The sequence below is a fragment of the Squalius cephalus genome (genome assembly GCF_949319135.1).
Source record: "Squalius cephalus genome assembly, chromosome: 10".
In the NCBI taxonomy this organism is placed as follows: domain Eukaryota; kingdom Metazoa; phylum Chordata; class Actinopteri; order Cypriniformes; family Leuciscidae; genus Squalius; species Squalius cephalus.
Window position 1 is genome coordinate 42,946,429 of NC_137131.1, and position 17,251 is coordinate 42,963,679.

Sequence of the window (17,251 nt, forward strand, 5' to 3'; positions counted from 1 at the left end):
CTCAGGATAAACAGAGACTAATAGTGTAGATGCCATTCTTCTTATGATGTAACGAGTACATCGGGTGTTATGGGAAGTGTTCAAGCTCCACTCAAGACGTCACACAACGTTCATAGCGTGCATTGTGTCTGTTGTATATCCTAAAGAAGACTCTTAACCCGAAACGCGTTGGTGATTTATGGAATTTATTAAAGTTCATCTTTCCACATGTGTTGCTGGATTCCACTTTGGTACTTTTTAAATTGTGCTTTGCAAGTCGCTCTAGATCTAACCTTACTTGTCTGCAATAACCACTCCCTGTAACACACTAGAAGAACTGAAGATCTTCTTCTGTATGAGATTCATCCCTGAGCTCGTCCATGGTAAATAAATGACTCCTGTGCCTCTGGATGTCCACATGACACCTGTGCAGAAAACAGAGTTGTTAATCTCCTTATGGCTGAAGTCTTTAAGTTGTGGAATGTGGTGGATGGCTGTACTAACATGGTCTGGTGTGTGTGTGTGTGTGTGTGTGTGTTTTAATAGCTTGTCTAATCTCATCCCAGCAGGGTTGCCAATCCTTGCCATGTGGCTTCGCCTCTAACAGGATTCAGAAGAACAGAGACTGAACACTTTATTGAGGGATGACCAGTCAGTTAGTGCATGTGCTGAGGTACATTATATTACAAAATAAAAAAAACCTGTTGTTGTGCTGTCATTTATCAAGTGCCCTGATTAAATGAACTCATGCAGTATATTAATGTTGTTTTATTAAGTGATTATGAGCAGCACGGACTGAGAAGCAGATGCTGGCCAGATATGACCTATATACTTAGACATGTCATTAAAGTGATTTCCTTTTTTTCTGGCCGATATGAACACAGAGGCTTTGATGTGGTTTGGCGAGGGTTTTTTAAAAAAAAAAAAAACATGAAAGAATAAAAGACTGTCGGGAAGACATAAATCATATGAAAGGTGATATCGATCAAGATCTGGCTTTGTTGCAGCTCCAGCCTTTTTGTAGCATTTGTATGAGTCTGTATTTGTTTTGTATGAACTATTTATATTGACAAATGCTTATAATTGCATGCTTGCTTGCATTCGCACAATGTTTGTGAGTCTGTGGAGTGAAGAGATGTCACCACCAGCGGATCAATCGACTCTGTGGCCTGAGAGAGCTTTTGTTCTCTATTCAAGTAATCATGCTCTCACAAACACACACTTAACTCCATAACATTAATGTTATATGTGTTAATGCTTTCAGCATAAGCGAGTTTACAATGGTTTTATGCCACTGATAATACAGAAGCATCAATATGATTGCTGTCCTGTCAAATGAAACAAAAACTTCTGAGGTTCTGTTTCCAATTATTTTGTTGTGCATTGTTTATATCATATGCATTGTTTATAAAATATTATTGCATTTTCTGTATCGCATTTTATAATGTACTATACTATTTTGTGTTTAATGTTGGGATCAAACTGATTTGACCACTAAACTTCAACTTCACAAGAAAGTTGTGCGAAAAGGCACGATTGTTTATAAAATATTATTGCATTTTCTGTATTGTCAAGTCAAGTCAAGTTTTATTTATAGAGCACAAGTTTAACACAACTGTAGTTGATCCTAAGTGCTTTACAATACAATAGAATAAATCAATAAAAATAAAATAAAGAGAAAAGGAGTAGAGAAAAAACAAAAAACTGAGAAACTAAAAAATTAAGTATCACAATCATTCAATGTATATACATACAAACATAACGTAGAACAACTAATTTAAAATACATACACAACGTCACTCGGACGCAAGAGAGTAAAAATGGGTCTTTAAACTGGTTTTAAAAGCATCCAGTGATGGAGAGGCCCTGATGTTTAAAGTTAAACTTAAAGGTATTGCATTTTATAATGCACTATACAGTGTTGTGTTTAATGTTGGGATCAAACTGATTTGACCACTAAACTTCAACTTCACAAGAAAGTGTAGAGTGTCGTGTCTTTGCACGCCGCGCGGTGGCGCTATAGAGTAACCGGGTGCGCACTCCGCGCGTGATTGATCGTTTCCAGTGCAGTCCGTGCTCGCGCTGCTCAGTCAGATCGAAGCTGCTCGCGCTCAGAACGCATTCCTGTCGCGGCACGGAACGGGATATTTCAGCGAGTTTGGGAATTTAATTATGACTAGGACATGCCATCCAAGGATCACTCGAACGTGTAAGTACCACAAAGGGATTATCAAAACTGTCAACGGTAAAACAGTCAGAAATGCGAGTAGTTTTGGAAAGCTGTGTTGAGACTAGACTCGTGTAGTGTGTAATTTAAGCATTGCTGTGGTGTTTAAGTGCGGAAACCAGCATTCGGCTTTTACACTATCCAAAGACCACGTATAAAACTTTAAGCACCAAGCGTTCGACTTGTTCTCGATTTTGAGTAACGATCACATTTAGAGGCTTTGCAAACATTTGGATGTCGTTTGTTTGCTGGCTGTTTGAAGTACATTTTTTACAAGCGCGTATCCTGGAATGTAAGGCTTGGGAATGGGAATTTATTAACGATTACATTTCCTCGAACGCTCCGGCTGAATGGAAGTGTTACAGTATCAAATGTGGCGGTTTTGTTTCGGCTACTTGATCCGGTTTGCGTACTTTACAAACACGTTGTGGAGTTGAACAAACTCGGGTCGTGGTGGTTAACTGCTTTGTGTCAAAGCATTTAGATCCCAAAGAACAACAGCAAGCGGCATGGTGACGGGTTGTGCTGGTAGGGTTAGGTCAAAGTTACCGAGACCGATAAGAAACGGACATTACAAAGGCGTTTTGGAGAAATTCGCACACAATTAAAAACGCGATTTGAAAACGGTCTCGGAACCCTATGTTGTGAAAGCGGCTATTTTTAAACTACCCCTCCTGTTTCTCCATCCAGCTTCAAGAGGCACCCTCATCTCACAGGACCACATGTTGCTTTTGGTAAAAATCGATAGGCTAATTGATTTATAAATGATTAGTCTCGATGTGTTGTGTTAAAAGGGCGTTAACAGCAGAACTGGTTATGGAAGCTGTTGCTGCGATGCATCTTCTGAAGGTTTCTGCTGTCCGTGGGTGTGTGCGAACGCGTCTACACATACTGTCCATTTTCTTGGTCTTCATTCATTCAGTATCTATGTATGCATGTATGTATGTGATCCAGTGCAGCATGAAAACCATGTAGGCTATAAACCATTCTAAGAAGTTGGCAGACGTCATCTGCCCCTACATGACCATTGAGCTCGCGCAGGCTTTTTAATGATCGTGGACTGGTGGGATTTTGGTTACTGATGGTTCTTCTGGGGTTTAAGAAATAGACCTTAGAAAAACGATTGGTCTCGACATATCAGACGACTATTCATGGTCCTTGTCTTTCCCATTGTTATCCCGACGTGACGGTTAGGAGCGTGACGGACATTCAGATGGAAATTGGGAATGTTTCATCAGGCGTGAGGGAATCGTTTGTTTAGAAAGAGGACTCCCAACACAACCCTAACGGGAATAATCTCACGGTTTGCCTATAAAAAACGACTTCGGGCCCCGTGGGTCAGCGAGTTAAAGCCATCATCCTCCTTTTAGGATGTGTATTATGAATAAAATTCACATCGATTGCTATTGTTGTCATGTACGATTGTAGTCCCAGATCCTGCGTGTAAAATTATTTAAAACCGTCAAAGGACTTTTGAAACGTGTGTTATCAAGCAATTCCCATTAAAATTAGCTAGAGTTTGAGGTTTCTTAGACCACACACAGTCTGGAATATTTACCTGATGTAGTGTCGAGCAAACATTACCTCAGAAAAGACCTGTAACACTGCAACATATCTGTTTTACCGTGAAAATCCGTTACACAGATTCGCGCCTTTCACAGACTGTGATGACGCGTTTTAACGGTCATCAGCATCGTAAATCCTGCAAAGTTTATATATATATATGTGTGTGTTTTTTAAAAAAATGTATGTGCATTTAGAACACTTTTGTATTATAGCCTATTACCTTTGCTTCAAAAAAAAAAAAAAAAAAAAAAAAAAAAACTGGTTACACTACTGTGAAGGTGTTTCTAAGTTGGCATCTTTCTCTCATCTGACTGCCGTTATCAATCTCTCTATTTTGTCCTCTTTTGAAAGTTGTGTAACCATTACTGTGGAGTTTTTCTTTTGCTGTTTGAGCAAATCGGAACACGAAAAATATATTTAATGTAGTCTCTTATTCACCACTGTAGAAGTTTGCCCAACTATGAAGACTTCTGCTTCTGACAAACGTGAAATGTTCACAAATGTGAAAAGGGTCGAATGTGTGGAGTTTGGCATGCTAACTGCCCGCTAGCTGCTGTAGAACATATGCGCATACTGGCTTCCCCTCCCCACTAGCATGACTGGTTTTGCTCAAGCCCACAGCAAAAATAATGACCAAGATTAGCTCCTTTACCAAAATAATTTATCTCAGCAAGACAAAAATGATTGGAAATAAATCGCATGAGTGGGGACATAATTATGGAGCGAAAGATACAAGCACTGCAGTAAATTGGGCACAAAGGGAGAGAGTCAGGCTATTGTTTTTGTTATAGATTATGATGAGTGGAAATGTGAAATAAATTTGGCCACATGGAAGATTAACAAATGTGTGGGTGAGAGAGATACAATCTTGGCAAGATTGCGGCTTTACAATTTACACCACCATGGCACTGTGATTGTATCAAATGGTAATGGATTTAATATGGTACTGGACAATTATCCATGGTGTTTACATGGATAATACACTCAGATGCCCCAAAACCACTGGCAGTACCATGCATTATTTGCTGGTATTCAACTAAAAGAAACTCCCCTTTGTATATTTTGTGCTGCTCTTGCGTTGTCAACATCCCAGGCTCCAGCATGAGAGCTCATAATTGTGGCATTCTGTGGCCCATAGCTCACCCTCTGTTTGACTTCTATTTATAATCGCTCTCTCTCTGCTAGTCTCTCAAATGGTGCTGGGTAAACGTTTGTGTGCCGCTTTGCCAGTCTATCACGCAATGATTTCAAGTCCCAAAATATGACTGAAAGAAGTCTCTATGGCCACATTTACACTGCAGGTCTTGATGCCAAATTCCAATTTGTTGACACTATCCACATTTTTTGATGACCAGCTCACATCTTTTAAAAGTGACCCATATTTGATATCTGCATTTACACTGTACACTTGGCAAAACAACCCAATGTAGACATACTGACAAACCCTTATGAAAATTAACCATGGATTTACTACTAATAAAACCAAAAAAACATGGTTACTATAAATGGCATCCCACATTACCCATGGTTTTGCAACACTAACCATAGTTTAACCATGGTTTTTGTAGTAAAACTCTGGTTATAAAAATGGTAATCAGTCCACCAAAAAAACATGGTTACTACACTTTTACTATAATTAATTTTCATGGGGACGAAAGGCCAAAAAGGAAGTAAATATGGTGCGATTTTAAATGGACGCAGATGATAATACAAGCTTTTGCTTTCTGCACCATCTTTAAAGGTCAGGAAAACATCGGTCTCTTTAGGCGGGGAAAAAAAGAGGAGAGCCCTTGTTGTCATGTGTCCACCGGAGTTGACGTCAATCGCCACGTTGCTTTTTCAATGACGTGCGATTCGCATTGACAGGAGAATATCCCATATGTCCGCTTACATGGCAGACGCAAACGCACGTACCGGTATATCATGCAGAATGAGGCCTGAAACTGATCTGAGAATATCTGGATCCATGTGCTTTTTTCCTGCTTATATGTTCATGGGTCATTTCCAATCTATGCCACATGGGAGGAAAAAATCTGACCTGGGTCACTTGAACCATGTAATGTAAATGCGGACTCTGTCTACTGAAGATCTATTGGTCTCTTATGCTCTATAATAGGAAAGGTATATGTTGTGTTAGTGTGATGTAAAGTATGATATCTGATCAGAGAATGTGACTCCAGAGACATATCAAGGCTCTCAAGCAAATCAGAGTAAACTTTAGCTGTTATATAGTTTTTAACTGCATTTCTTAAATAAGCATGTTCTGATTGAGCTGATTACATGGTAAATCCCATGTGGAAAATATAGGGATTCCTTAAGCTTAAAAAAAGAAGAAAAAGTATGCATACATGTTTCTCTCTCTCTCTCTCTCTCTCTCTCTCTCTCTCTCTCTCTCTCTCTCTCTCTCTCTCTCTCTCTCTCTCTCTCTCTCTCTCTCTCTCTCTCTCTCTCTCTCTCTCTCTCTCTCTCTCTCCCCCTCTCTCTCTCCCTCTCCCTCTCTCCCTCTCCCTCTCTCTCTCTCTCTCTCCGTCTTGTCCCTCAGGCCAGTGGTGATATTAAAAAGCATTTAAGAGGTCTAGCTGTTACTGTGTTTGTTAAAGAGCAAACAGTGAGAGGTCTTCCTCACACACAGACACTGCTAACTCTGTCCAGCCTTCAGGCAGACGTCGCACTGTTTGACTGCCGTGAAATGACACGTTCACTTGCGTCCTTACTAGTGATAGACTGATAAATCGGATATTATTTGCCCATTTTGAGATCACCGACATTGGCTGAGAACTTTACCCACTAGACTTGTTGATGGATAATGGCCAGTTTCTGTTCTTAAATATTATTAGTAAACTTCTGCATGCATGTTTACATCTTAATTGTTGGCATTGGCTGCCTCGTTCTGTATCTATCATCTCATATTGTCAACACACTATACAGGAGACTCTCAGGACACTGATATCATGCTTTAAAATGCAGACAAATGTTCCTCAAACTCCAGTCAAGACTCACGGTAGACACAACAAACATTCACTGTGACCTTTGCAGTCGAGCATTCATTCTTTGTAAATTACTCCTAACATTTGAGTTCTGTTGATATGTGGCATTGCTTTGAAATGCATAATGTTACGTTTTAAAGTGCTTTGAATCAAGAATGGCACGAGAAAATCTGATTCAGAACAAGAAAAACAAGCATTTCCAAAGTTTCATTTGTTATCACCTTTAGTTAGAACTCCGCAACGGAAACTAGCTTTCAGTTTTTCTTTGGATGGCATTGAACACTTTGAGTTGACAGTTATAAATTATTAATATCCAGCTTTTTCCAGTTTTATTTTCATCTGCAACACTTTCAACTGTTTTACAAAGGGCCTCCGCTCTCTCTCTCTCTCTCTCTCTCTGTCTCTGTCTCTCTCTCTGTCTCTCTGTCTCTCTCTCTCTCTCTGTCTGTCTCTCTCTCTCTCTCTGTCTCTGTCTCTCTCTCTGTCTCTGTCTCTCTGTCTCTCTCTCTCTCTCTGTCTGTCTCTCTCTCTCTCTCTGTCTCTGTCTCTCTCTCTGTCTCTGTCTCTCTGTCTCTCTCTCTCTCTCTGTCTGTCTCTCTCTCTCTCTCTGTCTCTCGCTCTGTCTCTCTGTCTCTCTCTGTCTGTCTCTCTCTCTCTCTGTCTCTGTCTCTCTGTCTCTCTCTCTCTCTCTCTCTCTGTCTCTCTCTCTCCGTCTCCTGTGTGACATCTGTTATTTAGGATGAGTTGTTTTTCAGGAATGGCCGACGATTGCTGCGGTCACACCCTGCAAGCAAACCGCTCTCCAGATTACACTTGAGTGCATATAAATGTGAACAGGTCCATCTCTTCTCTTCAGACAGGAGCTTGTTCTCTTGTGTTAAAGACTCACAGCTTCGTATTTCTAACGCTGGTGACTTTTTCGCACAAGTTTACGCCGCTAATCGTAGAGTAGGTGCGTCCGTGAAGAGATTATCCTCCTGTAATTCCAGTCTTAAACTATTCGAGAGTTGACTCATAACTGCATGTCAACAAACAACTTAGAGGAAGGACGTTCTGTCGGCTTTGCTCAGAATGGAAAAAGAGCCAACAAAATTCCAGATGAGACAGCGGCTGAAAGACGTGGGAAGCGGATCACTGCCACTTTGGCTTGTTCATTTGTTTGTTTGTATTCTGGCTCCAGCTTCGCACTCTTTCATTGGCAGTCGCTCATTTCTGGCTTTCTTGTTGTTGATAGTGTGTGTTTGTTTCTCAGCATCTGTGATCTCTGACACATGCGGTGAGTCGGCTGCTATTTGGGTTTAGAGTAGTTGCAAACTTAAAGGGATAGTCCACTTTAAAATGAAAAGTCTGTCATCATTTACTCGCCCTCAAGTTGTTTGAAACCTGGATGAGTTTCTTTCTTCTGCTGAACACAATAGAAGATATTTTGAAGAATGTGTGTAACCAGACAGTTTTTGGACCCCATTGACTTCCATTGTAGGAAAAAAAAAATACTGTGGAAGTCAATGGGGTCCAAAAACTGTCTGGTTACACACATTCTTCAAAATATCTTCTATTGTGTTCAGCAGAAGAAAGAAACTCATCCAGGTTTCAAACAACTTGAGGGCGAGTAAATGATGACAGACTTTTAATTTTTAAGTGAACTATTCCTTTAAAGCTGAAGTGTGTGACTTATGCGCCACTAAACGTAATCGCTCAATAACGAGTGTTTTGAGACGTATCCTCACGCCATTGGTGGAGTCGGTCTTGCGGCGTCAGACTGGATGGGCGGCTCAAACACACAGAGCGCCGTGTTTACACGTCTCAGGGAAATCAAATCAAACGGTTTACTTTACGTCGTCTTTGTTTATTAAGATGGAATTGAGTGAAAAATGTTACGCACTTCAGCTTTCAAACACAAAACGACGTGTTCTTTCTGTCGTATGGAGTTGAGACTTAAACTAGTCCTTTATGCTTTCGAGTGTGTTTAAACAGCACGCAGAATGAAAAGAGAGCAAAAGCTGGAGGACTGACTGAATCTTCCTGCAGTGTGGGATTGTGTTTGTGTGTTTTGCAGCATGTGACGTGGCAATACTTTTTGTGTTGTTTCGACAAAATCAAACGATTGCACTGGAGTTTACTGCTGTGTGAGTCATTTTTGGGTCACACAAATAATGGAAATAGTCATACATCCATACATACTGTGTCTCTCTCCCTCTCACCCTCTCTCTCTCTCTCTCTCTCTCTCTCTCTCTCTCTCTCTCTCTCTCTCTCTCTCTCTCTCTCTCTCTCTCTCTCTCTCTCTCTCTCACTCAGTCGGTCAACTTGACTTCTCTCATTCCTCCCACTCGCTCTGCTTTTTCTCCCCCTTGTTTTCTTCTGCACTCCTCGCATTGCTTATCTCCTGTGTGTGTGTGTGCGCTCAGTGTTTGGATGTGTTTCTGGTAGATGTTTCTCCTTTAAATGCAGTCGGCCGCTAAAGCAGCAATCAGGAGGACTGACCTCTATACGACTGACTTTTTCTTTTCTACTCAGTATTTTCTGCCTGGTTTTGCTCTTAGATTGTTGACTGAATTGAGATGCGAATTTCAATCTGCGACTGATCACAAGATCAGAGGTTCTCAACTCAACTAGTGTGTTGTGACCCATACACTCCTATAAATAAAGCTTCCAAAAATGTTTTTTTTCACAGCGTTGCCAAAAACCCTTCCTCTAAAGAACCTTTTTTTTTGTCTTGTCTACTCTAAAGAAACTTTTTCCACTTTAAAGAACCTTTTGTGCAATGGAAAAGTTCCACTGATGTTAAAGTCGCCCTGTAGTCAATCATTTTATCCCTTAAAACTCATCTTTGATCACCAAAATGACATATTTAAATGTTTTTTACTTAAAAAAAGTTCTTTATGCCTTAAAATATCTTGAATGTAACTCGACACCCTTGCCTCATTTATTATGCGCAGCTCTATGAATATGCAAATGAGCCCCGCCTCCACTCCCTCGCTCAGCTCAGAGATCCACTGGTTGACGATCACACGTTGATCTGATTGGTTACAAGGTAGTTTGTGACGTCAGAAACACCAGCGATTTCAAAGCGTGTTTTTGAGACTGTCTTTGGTTCACTGCAGTTTTAAGGAGGAAATACTCAGCAATGCTGTCGACTTATGAATTTACACATGCTTTGTCTTAAAGCATATTAAAAACACCATATAGACATATAAACAACATTAAAAGCTGGATTTTTTATTTATTTTTTATTTTTAGGAGTGTATGGGTCGTGGACAGCATGAAACCATTGAGCCTATTTCATGTTTAAAAGTTGTGTGTGTTGTCAGACCTCTGCAGTTCATGGTAAAACGGTTGCATTTCACTTCTTTAAAGATGTTTACCTTTTGATGTTCAATGCAAAATCAGGGTCCTGAAGCAGAACCGGTCGAGAATCCCAATCGCAGCACTGTTCTCCCCCGCGACTTCACACAGCGCTGCGGCATTGCTTTCTCTGCATGTTACACACACACACACACACACACACACACACACACACACACACACACACATGCATTCACTCAAACACACATTTCTGTTTCCTCAGTATTGTGGCTGCGCTCCTCCTGCAGTTTTAACTGCACAGACGCTTAAATAATTCAGTATCTTAAGCTCAGCTTGTAAATAATGCGAGCCCACGTATTGCACTGCAGTAAACTCGCTTTAATTTAATATAACTCAGTGCGTTTATAATTGCTAAAAAGCATGAAACAAACCTCTAATGCGAATGTTTCAATTATAAATGACATATGTACACACACTGCAACACGTAGTTTTAATTATAACGTGCTCCAGTGAGAACTAATGAGATTTATTTCCTTTGCTGAGTTATGGCATTGCTCAAACAGTTTTCTTCCCATGAGCCACTGCGTTTGTGCTCTCCATACTGTGTTTGTCTTGTTTGATTGCACTAAGTGGTTGTATATCTAGTGGTGCTTTATTACAGGGCTCGCAAACCAGCACTGTATACAAATTCCTTTTCTGTTTTCTGCGATTAATTCAGCCCCAAACGCTTTGCAATAATTCACACAAAACATTTCAATTCTGTCATCATATTATTTTTTCACCAATAGGAGATTTTACAATGTACAAGCTTCTGTTTTCCATACAAGGAACGTTAATGCCAAGCTCCAAAAATGACAAAAACACCATAATTAGTCTGTACAACAATATTCCAAGTCTTTTTTGTGGCTAAATCTAAACTTATCTAAAACTGTGAGCCTCACAGTTACACGTGTTCTGCTGCTTGAAAGGAGAGCTGAGGATTATAAATGCATGCAAATGTGTGCATTAATGTTGTTTGCATGTTGGCTGTGTGTTTGAACGGCTTTCTCTTCACTTATTTATTTGCTCTAGTGAGCCGTCTATAGCCTATTTCTGTGAAAGATGCATGTGATGACGATAAGAACGGATGCTTAAGCGTTTGGCGTATGACACACCTGTAAAGATTTGAAATGCTGCTTCAGAACAGTGTGTGTGTGTGTGTGTGGCCAAAACTACATTACAGTTCATGCTTTCTTTAATCCTTCAATGAGTGTATCAGATGTCAGAGAGGCTGTTGTGTGCGTTGATAGTGTAATTTCTGGACTGTGTTAATGTTGTCATTTCACACTTCATTGCACCTTTTAAGGAGCCTGATTTCACATTCCTAACATTCCAGAAGCATGTGGTGCTGAGACAGGCATGCGTGTGTTCGACCAAAGTCATATTCCCATATCTATAAATATATACACTGTGAGAGAATGGTTGTGAGGAGCATGAAGAATCATTTTCACACATGAATTGATGCTCCTCTGAGTTCACTGACAGTCTTCTGGATGTGCTGGAGGAGACTTTACAGAGTGCTGGACTCTTAACATGGTTACGGCATATGTAATAATATAGCTTTTTGTCTGGAAATTCAACTACATAATTTATTATTATTTTTTTTTAAATGTCACAAGACAGAAGCTAGATATGAAAGCTTGTTTCCGCCACAGAATAAAACATTTTAAAAGATAATTGTGACTTTATTTCTCACAATTGCGAGATATAAAGTCAGAATTGCATGATATCAACTCACAATTGCGAGAAATAAACGTGTAATTTTGACACTTTTTCTTGCAATTCTGACTTTATATCTCACAATTCTGACATCTTTTCTCAGAATTGTGAGATATGAACTCGCAATTGCGTCTTATAAAGTCCAATTCTAAGGAAAAAAAGACTGACTTTATTCCTCAGAATTGCGAGTTTATACCTCACAATTCTGACTTTATATCTCCCAATTGCATGTTATAAAGTCAGAATTGCGAGATATGAACATGCAATTCTGCGAAAGTCACAAAATCACAAAAGTTTATTTCTCGCAATTGTGACTTTATATCACGCAATTGTGACTTTATATCACGCAATTGTGACTTTATATCACGCAATTCTGACTTTATATCACGCAATTCTGACTTTATTTCACGCAATTCTGACTTTATATCACGCAATTCTGACTTTATATCACGCAATTCTGACTTTATATCACGCAATTCTGACTTTATATCACGCAATTCTGACTTTATTTCACGCAATTCTGACCCTATATCACGCAATTCTGACTTTATATCACGCAATTGTGACTTTATATCACGCAATTCTGACTTTATATCACGCAATTCTGACTTTATATCACGCAATTGTGACTTTATAACACGCAATTCTGACTTTATAACACAATTGTGACTTTATATCACGCAATTGTGACTTTATATCACGCAATTGTGACTTTATATCACGCAATTGTGACTTTATATCACGCAATTGTCTTTATATCACGCAATTCTGACTTTATAACACGCAATTCTGACTTTATAACACGCAATTCTGACTATTTCTCGCAATTCTGACTTTATATCACGCAATTCTGACTTTATATCACGCAATTCTGACTTTACAACACACAATTCTGACTTTACAACACACAATTCTGACTTTATATCACACAATTCTGACTTTATAACACACAATTCTGACTTTATAACACGCAATTCTGACTTTATAACACGCAATTCTGACTTTATAACACAATTGTGACTTTATATCACGCAATTCTGACTATATCTCGCAATTCTGACTTTATATCACGCAATTCTGACTATATCTCGCAATTCTGACTTTATATCACGCAATTCTGACTTTATATCACGCAATTCTGACTATATCTCGCAATTCTGACTTTATATCACGCAATTCTGACTTTATATCACGCAATTCTGACTTTATATCACGCAATTCTGACTTTATATCACGCAATTCTGACTATATCTCGCAATTCTGACTTTATATCACGCAATTCTGACTTTATATCACGCAATTCTGACTTTACAACACACAATTCTGACTTTATATCACACAATTCTGACTTTATAACTCGCAATTGTGACTTTATATCACGCAATTCTGACTTTATATCACGCAATTCTGACTTTACAACACACAATTCTGACTTTATATCACACAATTCTGACTTTATAACACACAATTCTGACTTTATAACTCGCAATTGTGACTTTTAATCAATATAAAGTGTCAATATTAACTTTATATGTAAACTCTAAATTGTGAGAAAAAAAGTCCGAATTGTGAGATAAAAAGTGGCAATTTCCTTATATCTTTTTTATTCTGTGGCGGAAACGAGCCTCCACAGCTAGAAGCTTTTCTTCTGAGAGTGTTTGTTGTGCTAGGTTGGCCTATTGGTTTTTTTATTTTATTGCCAAGTTTATATTGTGGTATAAACTATTTCAGAGTCTCTTCACACTGCCCAGCTCGGGTGTGTTTCCATGGTGCCGGTCAGTGATGCGTGAAGCGGTCCAGTGTCCGTCAGGAACGCGGCGACACACACACACACACACACACACACACACACGCCTCCCCCCGACCCCTTCAAAAGCCCCGCATTCATCCATCTATCTGCCTCTCATTCTCTCTCTCTCACTCTTTGTCTGCTCTGCTTTTGTGTTTGTCAGAGAGTCAGCGGCGCATTGTTTGCTGCGAGTGAAATGTAGTGGCGTTGTGCTCTCGGGTCGGACCGTGACATACGCTGAAGGGAAATGTTTATCCCACGTGAGCGACTCATGCAAATGAACGCCGGGGTCGAACTACAACAACGGTGTTAATTTGGGCTTCACCCGTTCAGCTGAATGAGAGGCTGTTCATCTTGTCAAAGAGGTTCATGGAAATTTGTTCGTTATTGTGTTTTTTGTGGGAAATGGGATGTTGGTGGACAGTTGCTCGTCATCACGTGCTAGGGCTGCACAATATCGAAGTTATCGAAATATCACAAATGTATATATCGTGATATGTATATCGCAACGGCTTGCACTAACTGGAGTCAAAAGAAGAGAAAATCACTCTCTGCTCTCGGCTGAACAACTTTTGGAGCTTTAATAAGAATCAGGATATATTTAATTCATACAGTGAAAACTAAACTCTGTTTATTGAGTTTCTGTTGTTAAATAACCCTAATGTAGGATAACCTGAACCCTGTGGTTTACACTGATGTTAAAATAACACTTCTGATGCGACAGTAAAACACTGCTGTTTACTTTCAGAAGTTTAGGGATGTTTTCTTGTCACAAAAAGAATGTGAAACACCTAGGTTATATAATTTTAAATATATTTTGAAGATAATTTAAGTTTGTTACACACTTTAAGCGTTATCGCATTGAGTTATCGCACTTTTCTTCAATATCGTGCAGTTCTATCAGATGCAAATCATTTTATAGATGCCCAGTTTTGAGCAAAACAAATGGGAAAAGTTATTTTTAAAATGTTTTAATTAGGATGGCCAGATGATATATACACATGGAGGTTGTGTGAGTTGATTAGGATTTGTATGTCAGTCAGATTTTACATCACACTTATATTCTGATTTGATTGAATCATGAAAAGGCTGTGATTATTATTATTATTGGTTAATATATTTTCTGGCCACATGGCCTTGATTATGTCTGCAGAAAAGTTAATTTAAATGGTGGGAAGAGGATTTTCTCTATATCTTTAAAATAAAGATGTACTGTAAAATAAAATAAAGATATAACATTAAATAAAATAAAATAAAAATATAATATATATATATATATATATATATATATATATATATATATATAAAACAAAAAATATAATATAATAAAAAATAAAATAAAATAAAATGTAAAATTATATAAAATATTTTTTTATATAAAATAAAATACAAAATATAATGTAAAATAGAAATAAAAAAATAGAAATAAATATATAAAATAAAATAAATAATAAATAAAATTAAATAAAAATATAAATGTAATCTAAAAATTTTTTTTATTTTGATAGTAAACGTAATATTTAATTTAATGTTTAATTAACATTTCTTTTGTATAAAATAATTGAATTGTCGTGATTTTTAATGTTTGTAGAATTATTAAATATTGTAAATTGTTTTCAGTTTAATTATTGCATTTCAGTTTGTTTTGTTACACTTAAATGTGAAAACTTTTTAAAAACCCTTTTAAGACTTTTTCTGCTTTAGAAAGTTGGTGTCATGGAAATAATGAAGACGTGGAGTATAATAGAGTTTGATTGGTCAGGGTTGTGTTCTGTTCTCTCCAGATCTTTTATTCCAAGTCATTGATGAGTAATCAAATTTCATTCTGCTTATTACACATGAAGAATGTTAACAGGAAGATCTTCCAGCCTGTTGTTTTCTCTCGCTCTGTTTCTCACGGCCGGGGAATGTCATACATCTGGTCGGATGATCTGATGTGGGATCGTCCCGGTTTACAACGAAACATGTTTCTCTCGCCGTGACCCGGTCGCTCCCTCTCGCTCCCTCGGCTCTCGTCATCTGACGCTCTCAGGAGATCGGAGAAACGGGCAGAGCCAGACGGAAACAAAGAACCAAGCCAAATCTGTCAGTCTTTGGCGGCTGCTCTACAAACACACAAACACACACACACACCCACAGAAACACGGTTCGTAAGGAGAGCTGGGAAGTCTCGGTCAACACTCCTGTGGGTGTTTGCATACAGTGAGATCAGCTTATTATTGATTCTGAATAAACTGGCTTTGTCTGCGGTGTTGTTCAGTCCAGACAGAATAATGTTGAGCTGCTGTGGTTAAAGTCAACATGAAATCTACATGGAAAATTATTGTTGTTTTATGCAATATTGCAGCATTCATTATAAATGATTTATACGTGCACATCATTATCAGAATAAATTCTCTAAATTCTCTAACTCTTCTCTTCTCTGATGACGAGGGCGGGGCTATAACCTGTCACTCACATGAGATCAGCCAATAGCAAACCACAACCATCCAATCAATTCCTCACAGACAAAATCAAGCCCCGCCCACATTTGTTCTTGTTCCAGAAGTGTTTCTCTCAGATGTACGTCACAGAGAAGAAAGATGGTTTCATGCCGACTTTACAGATGAAGTAGCAGTGCTTCGCCTTCGGAGAATATAGTTCCCAGTATGTGTACGGTTAGAAGATGGCTGTGTCTCATGTGACCTTGTTATCTGTACACACTCTGACTATACAAATCACAACATGTAAATAGGAAAATTTTGGTGTTATTTTGTCACTTATTAGGAGCAGTGTGCTAGCTGGAGCCATTTATCTCCAGTCTTGGGTGCGTCAGACAGAGTTACGGCACGCACGGAGATGAGAAGGGTATGTGTGGACTTATCTAACTCTGAGGGATACGGTGAAGAAGATAAAGTCCCAAAAAGTCGGCGTGTTCCTTTAACGTCAAACATTGTCCTAACAATTTGAAATTTATCACGACACCCATTTGAAAGTGTAATCCTGAAAGCCCTTCCCTGTGAGAGTGTGTGTGTGTGTGTGTGTGCGCGCTCACACCTGCCGCCAGCTCTCAGACGTGTGGACTGGCGTTGGCAGGATCTCTGGGTTTTTCAGCTCGTGATTTGAGAGTTTGGCTCCGCTCGTATCAGAGCAACAGTGATCGGCTCGAAGGAAAGAATGCAGGGAATTTAACTGAGCAAGACTCTGCTGGTGAGGGAGAATGTGCTGAGCTAGTTTTGTTACTTCTAGTACATTTTAAACACAACTTTGTTTTCCATTTATGTACGCTGAATCCTGAAAAGCGTTGAGTTTCGTGCTGATTGTTTGAGGTTTGCATGTTTTTTTTGTCATATCATTGTCATATCATATTTGATACATCAGGCTTTTATGGCTCATATAGTAATGATGTTGTGATAATATTAAGGAAGAAACAGCTCAATTGTATTCAGAGGCTCAAAATGAGCAACAATATGGAATTGGTGAAGATGCTGATATTTATATGGCCTTTATATGGATTACATAAATCTTTATAACAGACTGCTCACATTAAATGCATATAAATATCTGTCATCACTCTATATCTGCCAATAATAGTAAGATTATTTTTAAATGCTTAGTTTTATGATCAAAGCTGTAGTTTTAAAACTTAAAATGCAATGCAAT

The 17,251-nt window shown here is 38.7% G+C and overlaps 1 protein-coding gene across 1 annotated transcript in view; it reads left to right on the forward strand.

Moving 5' to 3' along the window:
- Window positions 1–2,042: 2,042 nt before the first annotated feature.
- The window catches only part of plxna1b (plexin A1b), a 152,675-nt gene continuing 137,466 nt past the window's right edge, over window positions 2,043–17,251 (forward strand). The window contains exon 1 of the mRNA XM_079882971.1: window positions 2,043–2,188. The gene's annotated coding sequence lies outside the window, so the exon portion shown is untranslated. The remainder of the gene's footprint in view (window positions 2,189–17,251) is intronic.